This window comes from Protopterus annectens, chromosome 17.part0 (genome assembly GCF_019279795.1).
Source record: "Protopterus annectens isolate FY-2018-M chromosome 17.part0, PAN1.0, whole genome shotgun sequence".
Lineage (NCBI taxonomy): Eukaryota > Metazoa > Chordata > Ceratodontiformes > Protopteridae > Protopterus > Protopterus annectens.
In genome coordinates, this window is record NC_056751.1 from 549,193,657 (window position 1) to 549,219,919 (window position 26,263).

At 38.9% G+C, this 26,263-nt stretch overlaps 1 protein-coding gene across 10 annotated transcripts in view; it reads left to right on the plus strand.

The window, feature by feature from the left end:
• BRSK2 (BR serine/threonine kinase 2) overlaps positions 1 to 26,263 on the plus strand; it is a 2,790,504-nt gene that overhangs the window by 1,975,765 nt on the left and 788,476 nt on the right. The window lies entirely within an intron of this gene.

A 26,263-nucleotide genomic window follows, 5' to 3' on the forward strand; every position in this document is an offset into this window, starting at 1 on the left:
CAGGAATACTGGCCCTCCAAGTGCCTATGTATGTTGTTAGCTTTCTGAAAATTTAAACAACATTATTAAGCCACACAATTTGTTCATAAAACAAATAATAGACGGTTAATTAAAATAACTTTACCTACAACAGCTACACATCATCAAAGCACTGCGTTACCTTACTTATCCTTTTCTGGCATCCCCATATCTTCCAGCTTTCTCCTCTGCTATGTAAGGATACATGTGGGACTGCTGAGACACAGGTTCACAGGTTAGTACTAAGCTAACTGCCCTTGCGAGCCATTTTAAGCCTAGCCAATTGACCCTTGTGAGACTCAAACCCTGCACCTTGTGTTTGCAAGGCAAACACCTTAACCTTTAGGCCACCCTCCTAACCACCTAATATTCTTCTCTTGCAGGTTTTAGCATATTCTTAAGCTTACTCATCCTTTTTACCCTTTAGCCCCTCAGTCTTTCTTGTCATATTAAATTCTTTTCCTCTGCACTTTCAGTAATAGCTTGCACTGTTGATTATTAATCTTAGATATCTTTTGGGTTAATTTAATCTCATTCATTTTCTAATTCATAGTTTATTTTCACTACTAACAATATTGTAATAAACCTGCATATTCAAAAACAAACAAAAAACTAAAAAGCTTCCCACATACAAACACTATTGCTCTCCTTCGGCTCCATCTCCTACAACTAATGACATTTTAAAGCTACTTACAGATTGTTTTTTGTTTTTCTTCTTCTTGTATCTCCAGCCACAAATAGTTAACGGTCCATATACCTTAATTCTCCTTCTTTTCTAACTCTGCTCTTACCCACCTCCTCTGTACTTACCTCCCATTTGAATTGCCTCTCTTCCCAAATTTTCCCTTACTTAAACTTAAACAACTGTGTTCTTTTATGTGGCCTTATTTTATATTAACTTTTACTAACTTTTATTGTGTTTATATATATATATATATATATATATATATATATAGATATGTATATATATATATATATATATATATATATATATATATATATTAACATAATTCTGTACTGAGTATTATTAGTTGGCATTTTTTTTTTTTTTTTTTTTTTTTTTAACTAATTTTACCTGCACTGTTTGTATTTCTTGCTTAATTTGTACTGTAAATATTCTGTTGTATGCTTTGTGTTGTAGAGCTTTTCTGCCCGGGCCACCTCTGAAAAAGGGTAAAAGCTCAGCCGGACTATCTCAGTCAACAAATGTCAAATAAAAAATAAATATGAATGTAAAAATAGTTGTATACAGGCTTTTATTTATATTTTTCCACTACCCAGTACTTAATGCTAACAGCAGTAAATGTTGGAATACTGTTCAAATGTAAGTTTCCCTGCAAGGTATAAAAAAAAAAAAAAAAAAAACTTACTCCAAGGACATGGAAGTTTTTTAAAGTTTTCATGGACAGAAGGTTTACAGACTGAAATATCTTAAAGGCCTTTGTGCAGTTTTCATTTGCTTGTAATTATCACAGCAGCTGTCATTTCCAGCACTATGCTGTTGAAAGCATTTGAAAAAAAATTGACAAGTCATCAGCTAGGAAAGTAGATTGGTTGTCATGTTCCAGACAAGCTTTTAAGTATGCACACTAAAAATATTTATTCAAGGAATAAGTCTGCTAATTTAAGAGTGAAAGACAATCTGTCCAGGTTTAGTTTTCATGCTGAAAGATTTGCATCAGGCTTAAGGTGTACAACAACTCACTGGGGCATCTTACTGAAAGAGATGCACTTTTCTAAGAGCATCATAGACATGTAAGCTGGAAATGAGTCACCGTTACTAGAAAACATATTGTTCCGTGCAGCAGCTGGTTCAGTTGAATTGGTACTTTAAACATCACTTGTTTGTTAAATTAATAAAAGTACATCTGAGATATGTGTATTGCGTGTGCAATGTAAACACATTGATATATTTTTCAGTACGCTATGATACAAGTGTATCCCAATTGCACAATTTTTTTCATACCAAAGCTTCTCTGATAGTTATATATATATATATATATATATATAAAATTTTTTTTTTTTTTTTTTTTTTAGATTTCCTGCAGATTACGTTTTACTTGGTTCACTGACAATAAATTAACCACGACCCAAGGAATATGACACTGCTCAGTCATTTGAAACTTTTACTCGATACCACCCTTCTCTTGACAGTTTTGTTTGTCAGGGTTACTGCCCTCGGCAGTCTGTTTTGTTTTTGCACTTTTGATGACTGAGATGTTCAGAATTTTCCACTGTTTCTTAAGCGGGAAAAGAAAGGGGTTGTTACTATATTATAGCATGGAATAGGACAAGAGTACTGCCACTGACAAAACCACCATAGAGAAATCAGTCCAATGGGAGTACTACAAGAAGTCTCTAAATAGTATGTGCAATGAATTTCAACATGCAGTCTACAGTATGGAAGGCTCATCATACTTTTGCACTGCCTTTTGTTTGCTGTTTATTTCAGAGTAGGTATCTTTTTCTTATTTAAGTTTTTGCCTTTCTAATTCTATCACCCATGAGAAGTGCTTGTTTTACCAGATTTTGTTTTTATTACTCTCCTTGCACATACACATCTACTTAATTGGACTGCATTACATGGTGTCCGGGGATACATGACATAATATTTGCTTATCAGTTGTGCTTTAAGTAAACACATATAGACATGTACAGACATGACCTAGGAGATATTTTTAGAAATCACATTCCTTACATTTTCATAGAATTAAAACATATTAGAATAGCAAAGGAAACTAGAAAATTTGTATATATTTCAGTGACAAACATCATGCCACTTGTTTACTTATGGCAAGAGGTCATAATAACATCACATAAATTGCCTACCTGTTTTATTTATTTTTTTTTTTATTTATTTAACATTTGTTTACCGGGAAAGTGTGACTTGGAACAAAGCCAATTTTCAGCAGAGGCCTGGAGAGAAATGCTCCAGATGCATGTCTTTGTAACATGGGAGGAAACCGTAGTACCCAGAGAAAACCCACACAAACGCAAGGAGAACATACAGACTCCAACCAAGAATCGAACCAGAGAACCTCTTGCTGTGACCACTGCATTGTACTTACACCCTGTGCAACTCCCTGCCTACTTAAAGTTCTCAGAGATCTAACTAGTGTTTATTGTGACACTATTAAGACAGAGTGGGACCTGCAAAGCTCAGAAGGAATATTTATAACTTTTATAATCTGGAGTTAAACAGTATAACATTTCCTTAAGGGAGTGTTAAATGCAGGTTCAGCTATACTGAATGCTGTACTGGTTCAGTTAGGTTTATATGTAAGAATATTCACAGATTTTGGATAGTTCTAAAGAGGATGTCATGGGGCTGCACTAAATGAGAAAATAAAGTATATGTTTTAGGTGTAGACAGTGGTTTAGGAACAAGTCTCTGAGTGTAATCAATGTGTTTAGGAAGACCGTTAATTTTCACTAGTGTATGTGGCATTGTTTTCCTGATAAGGAAAGAATGGTGATCCATTTTTCTTTCCTCTATGTGATGAACTAATGAAAGAGGAAAGTGGAATAAATAAGCAGTTTTCCAACTAGGATAGAAGTACATTTTATCTTATTGCGAAAGCATAATGCTTTTTGTAAGTTATTTGTCCAGTCTGGAAGCAGTATGATTACTGTGGAGGGAGAGGTAAAGTGCTGGATTTGGCAACACTCTCGTATTCTTGTAAGATGACACAGTTTCTGTTAGAGGGTGACTCTAAACTGAACTATTTTGTGGCAGTTTGACTTTGGCAAGTTCGAGCACTATATGTTGTCATACACCTCTGATCTTGTTAAAAAATTATTTTATTTTATTTGTAAGTGTTGGAAGGATACCTTGGTCTCTGTGATCAGTATTTCAACCTGAAGAAATCTGCTGATCACATGGACAGTTTGCATACATCATGTATGAAGTGTGCTGGAACGCTTGCATTTAAAAGTCAAGTCATTATGGTGAATAGATATGTGAGAGAGAATGAGTGGATGAGTGGACCAATGGTGGACCCTTGGGGTACATCAGAATGAGCCAATAACAGGCCTTTGAGTTATAGAGGTAGGAGTGGACTAAATTAAGCAAGAGATGAGAAACAGAAGTGAACATATTAAACAGCTTGAAAAAATAGAGTTCCTGATATTTTCCTGCAATCTAGATTTCTGTAAATGCTGTTTAAAACTGAAAAAGAATTGGTGATCATTTGAGAATGAAAAAGGATTGCACTATGAAGTTCCCTAAAGCCATGCTTCTTCTGCAGGTGGAAGCAACAGAGGTTAAGATGAGGTTTCCTTTGGTATACACCAACATTTTCAAGCACTTTAGAAACAAGATTGGAATAAGACTGTAGTTAATTATTAGAAAAACGTTTTCAAATTTTGCTTTAGAAATTATATCTGACAATCCAGAGTTTCAGAATTTCACTATTACTAATGAGAGGTTATAGATGTGACTTAATAAGTGTTTTTGAAACATCTTTGGCTTTCAAAGATTTGAGATGTAGGATATCAGCACATGGGATCACAGTTATCAGTTCTGCTGACTTAAATGTGGAGATAATTATAGCACTGTTTCATTCTAAAATATTTAATATTCTGCTAAACTAGTATGTGTTTCAGAAACATGGTGTGTTTAGTTATTGGTAAAAGGGTAAACCATAGCTGCAGCATTCATAAGGGCATCGTATGTGTCTGTTTTTAGGGCTGGTTGAAAGTTTATAATTAGACCAAAGTTTCTTCCTGTACTGATTTATAAGCTGTGTTAGTTCAAATGAAAAACAAGTTTGTTGCATACTAACTTGGTGTGGCCCAAGATGGGAAGGTTTCCATTTTTGTAGGGGAGATGGAGTATAGCGTAGGTAATGCAGAGTAGTTAGAACTTAATGCCCATAATAGTGTTAGTAATTCAGCAGGTAGCACATTCTCCTTTGGTGCCGCAAGATCAGAAGTCTGTGGGATATATTCCCACTCCAGATGATTTGATTATTTGTTTTCAAACTGCTGACACTGTAGTCCATCATTAGGGATGCTGCATTCCTGCTCGCACCATCCTTTGGATAAGTTGTTAAACCGAGGTCCCATCTGCCTTAGTTGGTGATAATTTAGGTGGATGTATTTAAAAATGATTATATAAGTGCAAAAAGCTTGTATTTAAGAGTTATTAAATAAGTGAAAAAAGATTACATTAACTGGCAAAAAAATTATTTCACCAAAATGGTGAAATAGGAAATTAACTAAATTAGGAAAGCAAACAAGAAGAAGTTACAAATTATTTAAACCTTTTGGTTCAAGCTCCTTAAAGGAAATACTTAACAAATTTCATGGATTATTGAAAAATCAAATTAAGACATCCAAACCTGCTAATGAAGAGACACTGACTAAGAATGCTGATCATGAAAAGTTTTATAGTTATTTTGGTAGTGTCACAAATGTTAAACATAGACTTTGTCCTGTTCTTAATCAGGGTGCAGTTCTTTGTCATTTTCCTGAAGTAGCTGAAGCTTTAAATAACTACTTCAGTACTTTAGTTTCATCCAATACTGTAGTTATTGGTTCAGTCTAAATTTCATATATATTATTCACAGAGGATATAGTGAAATCTGTTTTAAATATGGTTAAAAAGAACAGTGGTGCTGCCCCTAACCAGGTTGTTTCATTCATAACTTTTCTGACCTTTAACTTCATTATTTAATATGTTATTAGTGACCAGTACTATTCTGGATTCAAGGAGAATGGCACATATTGTTTGGTGATACTGCTATCGTACAGTAAGCGTGACATCACTTATAGGGAAGTGTTTTTAAAGATGTTTACCATCACTTCTAAACATCCAGGAGAATGGACTAAAACTTGTTAAACAAATCTCTCCTGGTTGCATGCTTCTACTTACTGTTCAATAACATTGTGCCTCCTTTCTTAATCTCTATGCACTGTATCAGCCATCTCTCACCTATGTCTCTTCATCTCCTTATATTGCCCTTTCCCCAATATTTCTCCTTTTCTTGTACTCCCCACTATGAGTAAACATCGCTTACTTACTAGCCCTTCTCTTTCCTTTCCTCCTGTTTCTTACCTTACAACTACATCATTTTACATCTTATTTTAAGATTACTAAATGTACCTTTATAATGAGTGTTAAAAGGTATATGTTTGTTTGTATGTCTTTTCAGCTTTTCCCGGTTAGGGGTTGCCACAACGGAACTCCAGTCCGCTAATGATTGGCAGTAGATTTTTTTATGGTGCCAAGTTGCCAGCCCGATGCCCAACCTTCAGCAAAGGCACGCCCATTCATGCATGTCTTTTGGAGGCCACTCGAGTGTTAAAATGTAGATATGGTTTCTTATTCCATGTTTACTGCTTTTATCTGCACTCTTCCTTTGCTACTAATTGTTTTCTAAGTTATCTGGAGCTTTTCTCCTCGTGTCTCTGCTGAAAAAGGGCATCTGCCCAGCCAGAGTAACCCGGTTAACAAGTGGCAAATAAATAAATAAAAAATAAACATGATTTTATGAGGAAAACGTCCGTTTTTTCTCATTTGTCTGGATTTTATGAAACTGTTAGTGAAGTATTAAAGAATGGCCTTAGTATGTGGGTTGCATATTTAGAACTGTCAAAAGCTTTTGATAGTGTTCCTCATGCAACAATAATTGATTCTCTGGTAATGCACAAGATGAATTTATATATTCCTACAAATAACTCCAAAATGTGCTCCATTGATATGAAAAGTAAACCAAAATGACAACCAGTAAACAACAAAGGACAAGGAACTTCCACAGGATCCAGGATGCCAATTTTAAGTGTTTTCATTCACAGGAATATGACCTTCTTCAGAATATAAACATTCCTTGCCAGGCCAAGCTTATAAAAGAAGTGAGTAGGGGAAAAAGAGCTGTCAATCATTAGGTCAGCTTGTTGTGTCATTTCCTGCAGACTGGTGAAATGGAAATGTAATTATTCAACCCAGGTACAACATCAGTGTTAATCAGTTATTACTGAATAACATCACTATTTAACTTATTCTTGAATAAGATTTTATGGAATAGTGACATTGCACCTGAGTTGAATGTCTCAAATAGACCAGGTCCTTGTTTCTGCATTCTTAATAATTGTGCATCAGACCTGCATAATAGCAGCCAAACATCCCCCCCACATTCTTCCAGACAGTCCACTGAGACACTGGATTATCAGTTAGAAGAACTGAGTAAATTGGGGTCCTCAGTCATGTGGTGGTCCTATGTCCTTCGTTGGTTAGAAATCCTTATATTATTGAATAGGTTAGATGTTGACTTAGACACAGATGTCAGCCTGTTAAAGTGCAAGGAGACTAACATGTCAGCTGCATAAACAGTTAACAGTAATTAAAAATATTCATGTATAGCATTGGTTGCAAGCAATTAGCCAACCTTGGATGAAAGTGTAGACACTGGAAAAGGTTAAGGTGCAGATATCAATGGCAGAGCATGGAAATAAGTAGTGGTAGTATATAGGCGAAAGGTCAAAATGTGTAAGATCATAAAAGGTTGAAAGTTTGGGTCTTGTCTAAGAATCAGAGAAGAAAGTGTAAGGACAGGGTAAAAGGAGGGAATTACTAAATGTTTTGTATGGGTCTAGGAAGTCACACAAAGTGCTTTGGTATGGAGAAACATGAAAGTATTACAGACTTGAATTTGCTTTATCTCATAAGTATATATAAATGCTAAGCTGAGCTGTAGTTAAATAAGTGTAGTTTACTACATGAGCATAGCCCTTTGGTGAGTAAATGATTCTTTAATTTGGCTTTTAATGTTCTGAGATTTGTTTCAAGTGTGATGTGGGGTCTATATCAGATTAGTGAAATGGCATTACAGCAAATGCCGTTTCACCGACACATCCACAACGAAACCCCATAACAGTGAAAGCTCAGGTCAGCAGTTTTTTCCCAGCCGTGACATTGCCCTTTACCCCACTGTAGTGTGATCTTGGAGTTGGTTTTATTTAGGCAGGGGGTATGTGTGTGTGGGGGGGGTGAAGCCCCCCCCCACATTGCAATGTTTTAAGTGGTTTGCTGTGTTGGTCTACTGATTTTTTTCCATGGGAAAAAAATCGGTGACCTTGGGTTTCACTATTATGGGGTTTTGGTGTGGATGTGTCAGCAAATGGCATTCGCTGTAATGCTGTTTCACTGATTTATTATAGACCCACAATGTGTGGTAGTGAATAACAACAGAGACAGGGAAGAAGAGATCAGCTGTTTGAATTTGTTTCTTTTTGTTTTTTTTTTTTATGTCATTAGTAGTGACGGCTCTCAAATTTGTGTTGCTTGTATAAAGTACATCTTTGTGCTAAGTTACTTATGGGTTGAAATTTATTAAGATTATAAAAAATGTTATGGACTTTTTAAAATGTGGGTATGTTAGAGTGTGTGTACTTCTATCCAGCCTAGTTCCTTAAGTGCAGTGCAGTAACAGGTTCCCTTTTGGAGACTAAGTTCACCTATTTTGTTGTAAGTTTGTCATAGGTAATGACTCTTAGCAGTATAATTTGAGTTACTATGTCAGTGTGGGTACTCTTTAAGAAAATAATTATCATTCTTTGTTTCCCCTTTTATTGTTTGGAGCAAAACTTACTAGATTTGTTCTTGTAGTGCTTACTTAGTAGTAGTTTGGAGTCTTTTAGCTAGTTTTCCAATGAAGAGAAATTAATTTGAATTTATTTGGTTTTATTTTGGGATCTGGGTTGCAATGGTTGCAGAACATATATTTTTGTGGGTCTACTTCACATCATCGACAGTTCATTTGCTTGACATTCATTTCACCGAGATGAAAACACCTAAAGTCCAAAACACCTAGAACCCATTTGATTGACACTCATAACATCAACACATGAAATTAAAAGCATTATGCCCTTTTCCAGACTGTAGCGCGATCATGGAGTTAGAATATATAGTTAGGGGGGGTGGGAGGCACAGCCCCCCACATTGGGGCATGTGGGGGGGTGTAGCCCCCCACATACTTCATACATTTCAGAGATACGCATGGATACTTATAACTGATATGTCTAACTCTTTGCAGACAGCAATAGGTATCTAAACTATGTGGTGGGGCTATGCCCCCCCACACCACCCAGTGTGGGGGGCTGTTCCGTCCACACACCCCTAACTATATATTCTAACTCCAGGATTGTGCTACAGTCAGGAAAAGGGCATAATGCTATTTATTTCATGTGTCGATGTTATGAGTTTCGATCAAATGCGTTTTAGGTGTTTTGGTCTCGGTGAAATTGAATGTCGATCATATGAAAGTTAGGTCATATGAAGCAGACCCTTATTTGTATATTAATGTAGCGACATTAGCATGCTCTGGGATATTTCTGTGTCATACAGATGTGTGCATGTTATTTATGAAAGTGTTAAATAGAAGTGGGCCTAGAGGAGATCCTTGAAGAACACCTACTGTTACAGGTAGAAAAGAAGATTATGTATTTTGCTCGTGGATACTTAAGGAGGGAAGTAGCTATTATGGATCCAGTTTAGCACAGAATTATTTATTCTGAGTACAGCTAGTCTTTCTAGGAGTTGAAGATGAGGGACGGTACCAAATCTTTTGACAGGTCAAAGAATAGTGATGCTTTTAATTGCCACTGATTCAATTTTTGGTTTACTGTATTCATGAAAGTCAAGATAATGCATCTGTTGATCTGAAGTTGGCGAGGTCTAGGGAAGTGAGACATTTGTGCACTTATGCAGAATTGTTTCCTCTTCAGTAGGTATGTATGATTCGTGGATAGATAATCTAATGGGTACCGATACTTGAAATTTGTAGAGTTGGCTGTGATTTGTAGATATTTACAACATAGTTTATCTGGAGCTAGGGTAGTAGATTTTAGTTTTATGAGTATATTTCAGATGGAATCTATTAGAAATTTTTCTTAATTTCTCATCTGAGAATTATAAACTTGTGGATTATCTCCCCACACCAGGTGTTTCCTTCTTGTTCCATTACTAACACTGCAGTGTAACATTACAGGGTGCTGTATTGTTATGGTGCCTTTCTTCAGACGAGATGTTAAAGCTAGGTCCCGTCCATGTGAGGTAGAGGTAACTTACATGGATGTAAAAGATACCGCTGTATGTCCAGAAAAAAAGGAGAGGAATTCCCATCTTTTGCAAGATTTCTGTTCTTCTTTTAAATTGCTAGCTCAAGATTACCCTCAAGACCAACCTTAAGCCTACTTGGAATAACCTGGTCAGCAGAAGGAAATAATTATTTAAACCATAAACCATAATTTTGAATATACTGATGAAGCAAATCAAATTTCTGTTTTGCCTCCTGGTAACTCCAGTTTTATCTTAACATCAACCATTTAACTGACAGAATAGGTTAACAAGTTCTCATAGTAAGAACTTCTTTCTTTACAGATGAATCCTGTATTACTCCTTTTGCAAAAAGAGTGGCTTTTCCTTTAATCTTCTGGTCAGTTCACTTTTTTAATGATTAGTCAGACAGCAGTAAAAAATATAAAGTTAGGTACATATGCCTGACTCCATGTCAGAGATAGAGGGAACCTTGACTGTGATCCAGGTGACCAGGGTTTGTTTCGTGGCTCCAGCACTAGAGGGGCCAGGCAGGGAGAGAGGGGAAGAAATTAAGGGGCATGTCCTGCTTGCTTCAGCCAGGGGGAAGACGGGGTTTGTATATTCTGAGAAGCACACCGAGAATCATTTCCCTTGTAGAAATTAAAGAAACTACTGTGTTTGCTGTGAGAAGAGGGAAAAACTGCTGGGAGGGGATGTCCCTTGCAGCAGTGAGGGGGATGTCCTCCATTCAGTCCATTGCATGCCACCACTTGACATCTCACTGGGTGTGAATGGTTAAGGACATGGAAAAAAACAGAAAATTTTGTGGCCGCTTTAATGGCTGCCTCAGTAATAACCACTCTCTAATGGACCTTGTCTGCTGAAACTAATGAATGGACTGGAACACTGAGAGAGTTTGAGTTTTGGCAGCAAGGACAAAAACTGCAAAAAGGCAGGGGGGCGGGGGGGTTAGTAATGTTTGCTATACCATGAAAGCGACTGAAAGAACTCATAGCATTTCATTGGGCACTACCCTGGATTCGGCAGCAGTAAAAGTACTAAATTCCTTATTGAGTACTGTGTTGTAAGTTATTACAACTCTACCATTCAGAATTGCTGCTATTAGTTTTGTGCAAAGACATATCAAAGCCCCATTATTTCATTTATACTTCAGGCAAGTATGACTGAGGATGGAAAACACACTTAGCAGCATATTCAATAAGTAGGAGTTACCAGTAAAGAATAGGACCAGTTCCAAGCACATTTTAATCTCTTTTTTTTTTTTCTTTTGTCTGCTGTTGTGCCAGCATGTAATTTTGATGAAGATGCATTTTAATTACAATTTGCATTCCTCAAGTCATCAGTGTCTGTCTCTTATGTACTCATTTTTTGCACATCAATAAATTACTGCAGTTTTCTAAGTAGAAGCAATAAACTTATGATTGGGTGACTTGACCAATGCCAATTATCTCTGCAAGTGAAGTTTTAACTGTGTAATTGCATTGCGATATAACGGAGATGACATCTGGATGATGGGTCCCCCAGCGATAACATCTAACATCAACATAAACAGCTAGGATCTCTGCAGAGTTATTACACAGGACTGAGGGAAATAAAAGCAAAGTAAACCTCACTTGCATGGGAGATGATTATGCTTTGAGCAGTCCAAGTGTGATCTATGACATTACAGCTGTAACTGAAATGTTTAAATATCACCAGTATCAGTCACATACTGCCTACAACTCCAGAAATGGCTGTTACCTGCTTAAAATCAAAATTACTGCAATGACAGTGATAAGGTGACAAGTGCTGTTTTTTATACAAGGTGATCATCTGTTTGGAATGAGAACTACATAAGTTCATTTTATTTTGTAGTTTATTAGCCCAGAGGGAGTAGCTGTGCATAGAATAAACCATTAGAAAATGTATGATGAATCTTAAATATCATTATTTCTTGCGCAGTGTAGTAAAAGAGTGATTCATTTTCAGTCAACAGATAGCACACTGAAATAAAATGAACAGGTTTCCTGAGTAGTTCTTAATACTGTAGAAGACATGAGATGTTCTTAGTAATATGTATAAGAATTTTAAAAGTATAGAAGACAAAGAATAAAACAGTTATTAATAACATAGTTCAGAAGAACCATTAACACTTTTTGACATATTGTATAGATCAACATTTAAACTGTCGCTGATTCCCCTCATATTTTTAGTAATTTCCTTATAAAACATGTGGTTTTCTGACAAATCATAGAGGATTTTGGTCACTAATGTCTGCCGTTTTTATTTTCAGACTTTGTATCATTCAGCAAATGCATGCTAATGTGAAACCTATTCTAGCAAATTTCTAAATATTTCAAATCTGTCCCTGGCCAACATTACTTTTGGCTGTGTCCCTGATTCTTGTGCTAAGAGGTTGGTTGACCGCCGCATATAATTTCTGTACTTCCTGAATAAATCCTAAGGTATACGATCTGCACAGATCTTTAACATGAGTCATCAATTAAAATTGTGCAATCTTAATGTACTCAGCTTAAGAAAAGAAAAAATAATTCCATTTTTCTGGTATGAGGCAGTTATTTTATCTTGTGTGACTTTATGTAAAATGTATTCATTGTGCCATTGTGAGACTTAGACACATAGATAAATAGTGTGTGTTTTCTGTCTTTCATCTCCTACTGCTATGCAAGATACAGACAGCACTGAGTTATAGAAACACCTACCCACTTCTTTGCCTGCTTACTGATTAATCATGCCATGAGAGGCTTCTCATTAAGGGCTCCATATGTCGTATAGCTCTATAAACTGTGGCAAAGTAAGTGAGTTAACATTTTCCATAACTTTCTTAACTTAACAGAATTTACAGCACAGAACCCCTTACTTCCCTACCACTTGAAAGCAAGAGGTTGAAATATTTGCCTTAATTAAAAGTCATTGCATAGGATGATATATTTATAACTTTATAAGCATCATCTATGCAAATTCAGTAGCAAGTGTTTTACATGAAGCAACATTTTCACTCATGGGAGTACTACAGCTATTATAAGGGATTTTATGAAGTGATGAGGCTGAGAATTAAGGCCTGAGGCTACACGTGTAACTCCTGTCATTCATACTGACTAAAGAGACTTGATTGTACTGTTCTTTTATATTTAACTGCAAATCATTTGCCAGTTGACAGACTATCTGACTATAACTTTACTGCTTCTGTTTTATGTCATGTTACAGTAATTTTATTTTTATCTTAGTCATATTGAATTGTTTGCATTTTTATGGTTGTTATAGGGTATATTAACATTCTTTTTTTTTATTTTTACACTGGTCATACATACTATTACATAAATGAGCATCTGCCATTTTAGAGACCCCCGCCTTGCCATCTTATTTATACTAGGTAAATATTGGAAAGATCAACTCCTTTGAGTATGTCCACAGGGCAGGAGTGAAGTGCAGAGATTTCCTTATTCACCAAACACCCAGCTATATAGGGTCTTTTTCCCAGGAACTGACAAATCTCCTAGTTGACCTAGTCAGTAGATCTCCCGTTGATTTTGAAGCCTGGATCAGTGATAACACTTGTAAACTCACCACAGAGCTTCTGATCTTTTTGATAGCCTTGTCTTTACTTAGAAAATTTTCACTGCTATTCATAAGTTTGGGAACTCTCTGAAATTGATCTTCATACGTAGTCATGTAGCCAGAGACTTTTTTGCAGAATCATTTTCTTGGTCAGACCATTATCGGATTTATTTTGGTCGTTGACTACAACCAGTGATATCCCCTGATGTGGAGCTGGTTAAATGTAGGGCCTACAAATTTAACTGGTGACATTCTATCACCTATGCATGACCATCTGCTTAGCATGGACATTGTTGTTGAACCCAAGTTTCACTTGTGGCATGTAACAATGCCATGACTAGTGCACTGAGTGGGCTAAAACACCTCAGGAATCTCACAAGACAAGAAAGCTAATTTTACGCATCTCCAAAGCAAAAATCAAAGTAATCCCAAATTCTCCTGACCTTCAGTAAAGTATCCTTTGGACCCAGGACAGGTTGGTCAACCAACCCCCACTATTAGCTCATAAGCCAAGAGCTTTGCCTCCCAGTGCAGCTCTTACTGTATACAAGCACCTCTCGTTTGACAAACTCAACTTCTTTGCTTTCACTGCCATCAACACCCACAAACCATGGTAATCCTCTCTCTTTCAAAGCTTGTTATACATCTGCCATCAGAAGACTACTAGTAAAACTAAAACCAAACTACTCATGCTTCGTATAGCCTTCCAGCCAAATATATCAAAATGGCAGCACATTCTCAACCCTAATAAACCACACTATAAATGAAAATTACATAGCTGTTTAGTTTAGCAATAGTAAATGCTCCAACTTTAGAACCATAGCCATTCTATCACCATAATCTCAGGGGCTTGAAAAATTTATTCATTCTTAGCTTCTTAAATTCATCACAGATAATAACCTCCTATCTCTAAAATAATATGGATCACACACAAGCCACAATAACAGTTTTGTTCTACTTAGTTTAACCTAAACCAAACTCCAAGGAGTTAGGAGGGTGGCCTAATGGTTAAGGTGGTTGCCTTGCAAACACAAGGTGCAGGGTTTGAGTCTCACAAGGGATAATTGACTAGATTTAAAATGGCTCACAAAGGGCAGTTAGCCTAGTACCAATCTATAATCCAACTTGTTATAAAAAAAAAAAAAAAAAAAGAAATATAGGCAATCTAGTCTTAGCACCTTTTATCAACCTACTAAAAACCTTTGAGTCTGTAACCCACACAATTTTAATTCAAAGCTTCTCATCCTTAGGAGTTGCTATAGCATCTCTATCTTAGATTTAAAGCTATCTGCTATCTATCAAATAGATCACAGACTGTGAAATCGCAAAACACCTTCTCTTCCTTTCTCCCCAAGAGTCAGTCCTCTGCCCTTTTCTTTATAATATCTTGATAAACAATCCACATACAGCCAGTAAACATGCCGCCATCTTACAGTTTTCAGATGATGCTACAAATGTCTGCACTGCCAAAAACCTAGACAAGCTACAACTAACATAATAATTACTCACTCACATAAAAACTTGACTTTCTAGCTCTCAACTACATTTAACCTTAAAAGTCCAAGGTGTTACACTTCCAAACAACACCTTAAAAAAAAACATTCTTCACTGTTTGCTCTCTAAACAGTACCAAAGTCTACGTGGTTTCCCATACAAAGCTTCCAGGAGTCACTTTTGAAGAAAACATTAAATTTGATTACAACATAAAGGAAGGTATCAAAAAGGCCCATAAAAACTCTCTCTTCTACCTTGCTACTACTAATTCTTCTTTATACCACTCCCATTTTGATAAACCTACAAGCTGTCCAACTTTGCAATCTTGATGCTACAACAAAGTTGCTAGATTTCCTGCCAACATGCCTTTTAAATCTCACCATTGCCTGCCATCAAGACAACACTCTTAGCTGTAGCTTTCACGCTACTTTTTACAACTATTCACCATCACAAACTCATCCATAAACCAGAGCAATTCTCTATTCCAAATAGTCTACCCCAGTCATTCTTTCCAAGCAGATCACTGCAATTCACTGATAAAATAGTACTGATAACAAAATCTAACAATTCAGCAGGCAATTTAACTCTACTACTCCTGCTTCCATCATATGGAACTCCTGGCCACTATTACTCAAACATCCAATAATACAGCCTGTGATGACCCCTCTCCGAGCCAATAATCATGGAAACTGAATACTCACCACTGACACTGAAGAGGGCCGTGCACTTGGAATACAAATGGATACATTCAGTATTTCCAGATGCAGGCATCTCTGCAACAAGCACAATTTCCCTCAAGAGCACATGGGGAACATACTCAGCCTGGGGTCTAGATTTTTCTATATCTGTCTCCCTCCAGATCCCCAATAAGACTCCCCACTGGTACAACTGTAGGGTTAGGTCCTCAGCCAAGTGTCAAAGCCAAGTCCCCCAGAACCCTGTCTGTAAACCCACTGCTTCATGTTCCTTCCCCAAGTAGCTGACATCCACACACTGAGAGATTTGATTTTTCACACACACACACACACACACACACACACACACACACACACACACACCCCTACCTGGGAAAGGCTGGCACATATTTACCTTCTCTGCCCCAAGTATAAGGTAGTTACCACTGCCACCAGACACTCCACAATTAGCTACTCTAAGGCCCTTAATAAAGGTGTCCAATTATACTGTGTAATATTAATATTAATACAAATGCTAGTAGTTGACCAACACAGCTAGGCCTTCTGGAGTGACCCACACAATGTCACCAAATAAATATAAGCACTCTCAAAGGTTAAATGCTTTTTACAAGGACCAGCTACAATGACTGTTTTAAATAGATTTAATAATAAATAATAAAAGAGCATGAAAATACTGAATATATATTCACAGTAAACCACAGAGTTCAAATAACAGGAAATATTGAAAGCAACACTGATGGACAGACTCAGACAAATAAAGAAAAACAATATCTAAACTAAGCTTCACTAAATATTCTTGACTGAATCTAGAAGACATACTATTCCCCAATAACTTGCTTAATAGAGCAAGGCACAATGATATATGTGAGCAGTCTTTCTAGTCAGGTACCCCAAAACAGAATACTCCATCCTTAGAGATAACTCCCTGTAAAATATAATACCCAAGATGGCTTGCAGAATGACCTCATCTCCTCACCCAACTCTAGATTCTCACAGTAGCCCCATTTGAAGCTGAGACAGGAATTTAGCATAGATGGCTACAATACACATCTTAAATGTTTATGGCCCTACCTGGGGCTTACCCCTCTTTTTATTGAGCTAATGAACAAAGGTTTCTTTCAGACCACACCGTCACTGGTCCTATTCAGCACTGTGGGGTGCCATGTTACTGGTTTAACTGATCATTTACATTTCTCTTATTTTTCTTAAGGTAAGCTAACTGGTTATTAAAACACACACTTAATTCAGTTATAATAATCCAAGTAAATTTCTTTTCATTCCAGCAGGGTGCACTGTTGATGCATTTTAACACAGGCAAACCTTCCAAATACTTTTTCATCCTCAAGTATCTGTACAAATCAGTTTGCTCTACAAATGCTATACAGTTCTATTACATTTGTAACATAAGCATTTGTGCAAATCAGTCTGATATTCAAATGCCATACAGTTCTAATACATTTGTAACACAAGCATATTGTATAAATCAGTTTGATATTCAAAGAGCATATTCTTTACAGAACTCTGACTGGCTGTGCTGACACTAGCTCATATCATCACATCTTTCCCTCCTTTGAAGACTCAAGCTAATTTTTCAAGTGTCCCTTGAAAAACGTGGCTTGAGAGAAATAAGCCTATCTGGTAATATGTTACCCCATTCCCTCTCTTGAGATTCTATCTGCCTTGGCATTGCTGATCCCACTACAGTGCTGCACTGTTTTATCATATGCCTACAACCCTAAGCTCCAAGGAAATTCACCCCGGGGATCACTTCTGTGGCTCTGCTCGACAGTGGCACAGGAACATAATTTTCCTGGGTGGCGAAAGCCAGGGTACCTTTTTGGCTAGGCTTATATAGGCCCTAGGGACAATAGCCTAGTACCTACCTACCTATAATAACTTGGATTTTGCTGGCTGGCTCACTGTAGCCATAGATCCCCCTCAGACTCCTCCTACTACCTACTGCACATACTTAGCACAAGGGCCTCCCTGTCATGGTAAGGTTTCATCATGTCAACGTGGTGCAATTTTGTCTCCTGCCTAGCAGTTCTACAATGTAGTTAACATCACTGACCTTCCTTACCACTTTAAAGGGTCCCTTCCAAGCTGCCTGAAGCTTATTGTGTCTGACAGGAATGAAAACCATCACCTGCTATCCAACAGCATACTCTCTGACTCAAGCATTCCTATCATAGCAGTACTTTTTCTGCTGTTGGGCTCCTGCCAGTTCTCTTAGGCCAAGTCCATGAGTCCCCTGAGCCTTTTCCCAAAGTTTAACACATATGCCACATCAGACTCCTTGTGGGATTCAAACTACTCACTCTCCCACTCATCACAAATCAAATCTAGTGGTCCCCTCACCCTGTGCCCATACAGCAACCCAAAGGGTGGGAAACCTGTGGATTCATGGGGTACTTCTCTGCATGTAAACAATAACTGGGGCAAATATTTGTCCCACTCTAAACTGGTCTACAGATGCTCAAAGAATGGTCTTTAGTGTAGAGTTTAACCTCTCCACAAGACCATTAGTCTGGGGATGGTAGGTGGTGGTTTATAGGTGCTTCAACCTACAGTGCTTCCACAGACAAGCTGGCAGGTCTGACTTGAAACTGGCACCTCTGTCAGTCAGTATTTCCTTTGGGAAACATACCCTGCAGAAAATCTCTAGCAAAACATTTGCTGCCTTCTCTGCCTCAGTGGAGGACAGGGCTACTGCCTCAAGCTATCCAGTAGCATAATATGTTACCAGTAGGATATACTTCTTCTCTGTGAAACTTGGGGACATCAGAGGCCACACAATATCCATAGCTACCCTTTGAAATGGCTCCTCAACCACAGGCAAAGGCACCAAAGGAGCTTTGACCTTGTCTCCAGCCTTGCCTACTTTTTGGCACTGTTCACATGTTCTGCAGTACCCTGTTACATCCCTGGCAATCCCAGGACAATAAAGGTTCTGCATAATATGTCTCTTGGTATGCTTTATGCCCATATGACCTGCAAATGGAATGTCATGGGCTATGGCTAAAAGTGCCATACTATAGGCTCTGGGGACTACCAACTGCTCTATTACCTCACCTTCTGGCCTTCCCTCAGAGGTCCACTCTCTATACAGTAACCCTTTGTTCCAATATACAGACTCCCTTTTTCCTTGAGAATCAGGTGGCTCCCTAGCTACCTCCATTAAAACTTGTAATGTATGGTCTGAGAGCTGAGCCTGTCTCAACTCTATCTTTGTGACTTTTCCTGGTTCCCTTCCACAAGAAGTCTGGTATTCTCTGACAGCTGTGCCTCACTGTCAGCCTGGGTACTGCCACTCACCTAATCCTGGCTAATCTTCAGACTCGCTACTACAGGGTAGCTCCCTCCCTGAATTAGCCATATTACTAGTCCTGGCTTCAGGGGTGCAATCTGTCTGGGTCTCCTCCAGGGTACCAGACCCACCTTCCTGTCTCCAAGCTTAACTGCGTGTCACTGCATGTGCACAAGGTACTGCATTATCAAAATCATTCACTAGCTCCAGGCAATACTATCAACAGCTTAGAAACAAGGCCAAGACTGAATCCAAAATAAACAAACAAAGCTATTTTCTTAGCGCCCAAAGCAAGTATTCAAATAATCCACAAAAATTCTGGCATGCCATTAACTCCCTACTAAAGCCAGGCAAAACCACTACTCCAGCACCCAGCTCTACTAACAATACCCTAGACATAGCTTCTCAATTTAATAACCATTTTACTAAATCCATCTTAGCCCTGTCCAGTCAAATAACCATAAACAGTCTACCTCAATCACAACCCAACCTATCCCACATCACCCCCTCTTTCAGCTTATCACCAGTTCCCACCTCAGCTATCAAAAAAATCCTGCTAAAACTAAAGCCAACCACAATGGCAGCTGATAACATACCTGCTACATTCCTAAAAATGGCTAGTGACTCCCTATCATATCCTGTCTCCATCCTAATCAACTGCTCCATACTAGAATCCTACATACCCAAACTCTGGAAAGTATCTCACATCATTCCTCTCCATAAAGGAGGTAACTCCTATGAATTCTCCAACTACCAACCTGTTGCCATTCTTTGCCCCCTATCCAAAATTTTTGAGAAATGCATCCACTTGCAAGTGATGACATTTCTTAACACACACAATCTCCTATCTACCACACAACATGGTTTCTGTCCACATCACAGCACTACCACTGCCTTTCTATCCTTCACTAATCATATAAACCTTCACAGGAATGATAACAAATATGCATCAGCCATTTTCCTAGACCTATCAAAAGCATTTGATATGGTCTCCCACTCCATTCTAATAGACTCACTAACATCATTATCCTTCACCTCCTCTACTATAGCCTGGTTCAGAAGCTACTTGTCTGACAGGCAACAATCAGTCCAGTGGAAAGGAACTCTGTCTACACAACTTCCAACCACCATAGGAGTCCCACAGGAATCTATACTGGGCCCACTATTGTTCTATATTTTCACAAATAACCTCAATAGCTCTACACAACATGCCACACTCGTACAATATGCGGATGATTCAACCCTGATCTGCTCCACCTCATCTTCCACCACCCTACATACACTCACTCAAAATACCTTTAACTCAGTAGAAAAATGGATATCAGGTATCCAACTAATTCTAAATCCCAAAAAGACAAAACTGCTACTATTTACCCCTAATAGATCAAACCCCCCTCTTCTTTACCATAACATCTAAGGACAACACCACCGTCTCCCCTTCTAACCACACCAAACTTTTGGGCATTGAAATAGGCAATAATCTCCACTTCGATGTTCACATCTCACATACCATAAAACTAGTACACAAAAAGCAAGGCTTCCTATACAGGCATAAGTCCTTTCTCTCACAAAAAGCAAGAGTCACTCTTGCACAAAGCCACCTCCTCTCAACTCTTTTATACGCAGCACCAATCTTTACCCAAATCGGACAATGTGACCTAGGCAAACTAGAATCATGCTACAATAAAATAGCCAAGTTTGCTACTAACTCAACCTATAGAACCCATCACTGTACTGCACTAAAAGAACTTGAGCTACCACAGCTACTTAACTATCACCAGCTGAGCACAGCCTACAATATTCTCAAATATCCTGAAAAGACCCCCTCATTATCCAACCTACTTACTGTCTATACTGCAAACCAGTACATGAAAATCTCTCCTCTCCATCACCAAAGCTAGCAATAAGGCAGGGAAAGTGCTCTACTCCCACACCATTGCCAGAAACTGGAACTCTCTTCCCCTATCCGTAGCCACTGCCCCCTCCACATCCATATTCAAAAGCTCCCTCAAATCGCATCTTCTTAGTACATGGTTATGCCCTTGTATCACATAACCCTACCCACAATGCTATTAACTCACCAAACTCCTCTCTGATCACATGCTGGATCTCTGATCCCCTGTAGGCTTGGTCATCTGAAAGGGTATTTTAACTGTAGAATCTTAAGTGATATATTTCCTTCTCTTACCAATGTATAACTGACATTGTCTTTTTAGCTATGATCTATATCTTCTTTATCTGGAGTGTTTTATTAATTTCTTGATATATTACTATGCTCAGCATACATGGTAAACCTGTTTTGTGTATTATGCTGGATGTACTGTAACTGACAGTGTCTTTGACCTATGTTCTATATCTTCTTTTACCTGGAGTGTTTTTCTCGTTATATTACTATGCTCAGCATACATGATGTAACCTGTTTTGTGTATTATGCTGAATGTTCTGTATTTGTATAACTTGATGCCGGAGCTTTTCTCCCCAGGCCTCCACTGAAAATGCACCTGGTCCAGTCACAATTTCCCGGTTAACAAATGTAAAATAAATAAAATAAAATAAATATCAAGACATCTGCAGGGGTATCCTCACATACACCTACTTGCTTGCTTCCTTTTCCATCCTTCCAGTCAAGGTGAACCCTGGCCAAAGGCATTTGGAATGGTGTCCCTCCTAAATCTCTGACTGGAGTGGACTGCCCAAGTAAGTACTGCTCCTCTTTAACCACTGTAGGCCTCACAATGGTTATATCAGAGGCTGTGTCTCTCTTGGCAGTAGCCTGTTTTCCATCCAACAAGATAGGATACAAACTCTGGTGGTAGTTTAGTACCCTTCTTGTCTTCAGACAACGTACAACTGGCATTCTGTTATCCCCACTTCCTGGCTCCCCCATGTTTTGTTCCCCAACTTGCCTCCGTGGTCATCTATATGCTACATGGCCTGACTGGTTACATTTAAAACATTAATCCTTGATCCTGGCCATGTACCTGAACTAGTGGCTTCCCCTGTTACTGGTGGACTCTGTTGGGGCAGTTTAGGCTTCCCACCATGGGTTCCCTTATTTCTGTGTGCATCACTGGGTATCCCTTTCCTGTGCAGTGATGCCCCGCTTGCTAAGTGGAGATCCCCTTTTTTTCCTCCAGCTCATCTGCAGAGTTGCATTCCTTGTCTGCCAACCAGATTATTATGTCCTCAGGCAAAGTGCTAAGGGCTTGTTCCTTACCAAAAGGTCTGCTAGCCCATTTAAAATAATGACATGACACCCACTCACCCACCTATGAAAATAAGTACTTAGTTCAGCAATATAATGACATACACTTTCATCTGCCTTGCATCTATGCTCACAAACTTTCTGTAAGCTTCAGGTGTTAACTTAAAACATTCCAATAAACATTTTTAAACCGTATCATAGTTTAAGCAATCAGTATCAGACAATTTAGAAACAGCAGTTACAGCTTTACCATAGGTTCATAGGTATGTACTAGGCTAATGGACCTGGAGCCTTTACAAGCCTAGCCCATAGGATTTACCCTGGCATTGTGCCACCTGACCTTAGTTCCAAGGGCCTCTGTTGAATAAAGCCACTGGGGTGAATTTTCTAGTTCCCATCCACTCATCAAGATTTCTTTTGAAGAGGGCCCACGAGGTGCTCTGCTTGACATGTATGGGAAGTCTATTCCATAGCATGGGCAGTCTCTGGGTTATGAACCTGTCCCTCCAGCATGTTCTGTTGATTGTCGTAATGAGGTTGAGGTCTCTGGGTCATGTAGTGTGGAGGGACTGGGATTTCTACAGATGTAGCATTTCTAACAGAGCTGGGTCAGACATGGCTTTGTAAGTCAAGCAGAGATTGCCTCTAAGTAGACGATATGAAACGGAGAATAGTTGGAGTTTTTTTAGTCTGTCCATACAGGACAAATGTTTAAGGCCTAGGATCCTCTTTGTGAGATACTTTTGCAGCCTCTCTAGTTGTTGCTGGTGTTTAGTGAGGTACATGCCAAATGGGGCATTGTACTAATGATTGGCCTAATGAGGGAAGAGTATAGGGAGACAATGCAAACCTCTTAGTAATTAGATGTGCCACATAGAAGGACTTTCTGACCACAGTGGCAGTGTGGTGGTCAAAAGAGAGGTTGCTGTCAGCCTGAGTTCCCAGATCTCTTATAATGCCTTCTGTGTTCAGTGGACTACTATCGATGTGGTAATTCATGGGAACTGGGCTTTTCCCATAGGGGGATGACGACACATTTTTTTAGCATTGAGCTTAAGGCCATGGTTCTGACACCAGTCATTGTTCTCAGTGAGGCTTTTCTGTAGATGTCAGCATCACTTGGGGAATTAATAATAGCTCACAACTTGCAATTGTCTGTGAACTTTGTCAGCCAGAGTCCCTTCGTGTTGGCCTGGACTTCAAAGAAGTATTTACCAAACAGGAGAGGACCCAGGACTGAACCCTGTGGGACTCCACTTGTGACTGATCGGCAGTCTGACTTGGAGTCAGCTACTTTCACTCTGTGGGTTCTACCTGTGAGCCAGTTTGCAACCCACCTAGTGATATAGGGGTTGATGCCTAGCTTAGTAAGTTTTTCTATGATTCCTGAGTGGGGAATGGGATCAAAGGCCTTGGCCAGATCAAGGCAGGCTGCATGAACCACCTTGACTTCATCCACAGCTCTGGTGATTGACTCATTGACCAAGTTGAGCAGGCATGATCTACCCTTCACAAAACCAAACTGTGCGGGATCCAGAGTTTGGAGATTACCTATATCCTTCTTTATTAGGTCCATGATGATGCTTTCCATAGCTTTGCATATCAGACTCGTCAGGCAAATGGGGCGATAGTTCCCAGGGTCTGTAGTCGCTCCTCCTTTGTGGAGAGGGATGACTGTAGCAGTGTGCCGTTTGGATGGACCATCAACTGACCCCAGGAACTACACATCCTTCAATCTGACAAGTCTAACAGGTTAAGCCATGGAACGAATCATCAAGAAAATGATCAACAAAGATATTGTCAACCTACAGAAACTGGACCCATCCCAGTTTTGCTTTGTTAAGGTAAGATCTTTGTTAATTAACCTGGTAGACTTCTTTGAAAGAGTCACCATGGCTATGGATGAGGGGAAAATAGCACATACTGCCCATCTTGACCTAGCCAAGGCATTCGGTACAGTACTCTGCTCAGGAATTGTTGACAAACTCTGAGAAATAGGCATAAATCCCTACATAACTCACTGAATTGCCAGTTGGCTCATAGATAGGTTCATAGGTTGGTACTAGGCTATCGGCCCTAGGACCTATACAAGCCTAGCCATAACAATTCCCTGGAGTAAGGAGCCTTAACCAGAGCACTTGGTCAACATTATACTGTTTACATACCCTTTCAAATATGTGAATAAAACTTCCCAACAACAAAAGTAGTGAAAACACTTCACATTCACACAGCACTAGATGACCGTAGGACAATAAAGACCCATCAAACTCCAATGATTGAATACTGCTAAAAATAAAAAACATCATTCGATTGAGCACTTCGTTGGGAAGTCATGTATACTACAAAATGCTTGTTGCATTTACTAGATATGAATAAAATTATTACCCTCTGTAAATTGTGGCAGAAGTTTACTGACCTTTATTGCTTCTGGGGTTCGATTATTCCCTTCCCCATGACCCTGGTGAAGAGCCAACATCTCCCTCTCATGTTGATGCTGCTTCTCCTTTTCTTAGGCCTCCAAAAGCTGCCATCTCTGTGATGATTCTAGTTCAAATATTTGGCCTCCAGTTCAAGTCTCTAACTCGGACAAACTTTTAAATCCTATGAGGAAAAGTTGAGCTATCCTGATTCTGAGAGCTGTGCATCCCCAAAGTCAGGCTGGTTGTCTTCCTGGTTACTGGTCTATGCTGCAGCTGTGATGAAGGCTGCAGTCATTTCCCCTTTAGTCAGGTTGGCATGCACCAGTCCTTCGGCTTGGCATATCTGAGCCAACTGGTTCCTTGTGAGCTTGCCATAATTCTCTGCTGACATCTTTGCCTGCTGACTAACTAAGTTAACAAAAAGTAAAAAAATGAAACTATTCTGATATGAAACTACAAATATCTACTCTGTGGCTGCTTGAGAGTACACCTTTTTTTAGTGACAGCTGCTTACAGACTACAGGAGTTCAATTAATATCCACACGACTGCTCACCAATATGTGAGCATGTGGTGGTCCCACCACTGCCAATAAATATGTGGCAACCCCTCTCTGGGCCAGTAATCATGGAGCCTGAATCCTCACAACTGACACTGGAGAGGGACGTGCACTTGGAATATAAATGGATGCACTCAGTATTTCCAGATGCAGACCTCTCTGCATCAAGTACAATTTCCCTCAAGAGCACACAGGGGACACACACAGCCCAGGATCTGGATTTCTCCATATCTGTCTCCCTCCAGGTCTCCAATAAGACTCCAAACTGCTACAGCTGTAGGGTTAGGTCACCAGCCGAGTGTCCAAGCTAAGTCTTCCAGCACCCTCTCTGTAAACCCAGTGGTTTGTGTCCCTGCCCCATGTAGCTGACATAGCAAGGCACAATGAAATATGTAAGCAGTCTTTCTAGTCAGGTTCCCCAAAAACAGAATACACCATCTTCAGAGATTACTCCCTGTAAAATATAATATCCAAGATGACTTGCAGAATGACCTCATCTAGTCACCTGACTCTAGGTTCTTGCAGTAAATACCCTTTGAAGCTGAGACAGGAATTTAGCGTAGATGCCTACAATACACATCTTAAATATTCATGGCAGTGCCTGGGGCTTCCCCTCTTACGGAGCCAGTGAACAAAGGCTTCTTCTAGACTCACCATCTCTGGTCCTATTCAGTACCATAGGGTGCTATGTTGATGCTTTAATAGCTCATTTACATTTCCCTAATTTTTCTTAAAGTAATCTAGCTGGTTAATCTTTGCTGTCCCAGTGTCCTCTATTAAAACATATATATTTAATTCAGTTGCAATAATCCATGTACATTTCTTTTCATTCCAGCAGGGTGCACTGTTGATACATTTTAACACAGGCAAACCTCACAAATACATTTTCAGCACAAACATCTGTACAAATCAGTTTGATATGCAAATGTCATACAGTTCCTATTACATT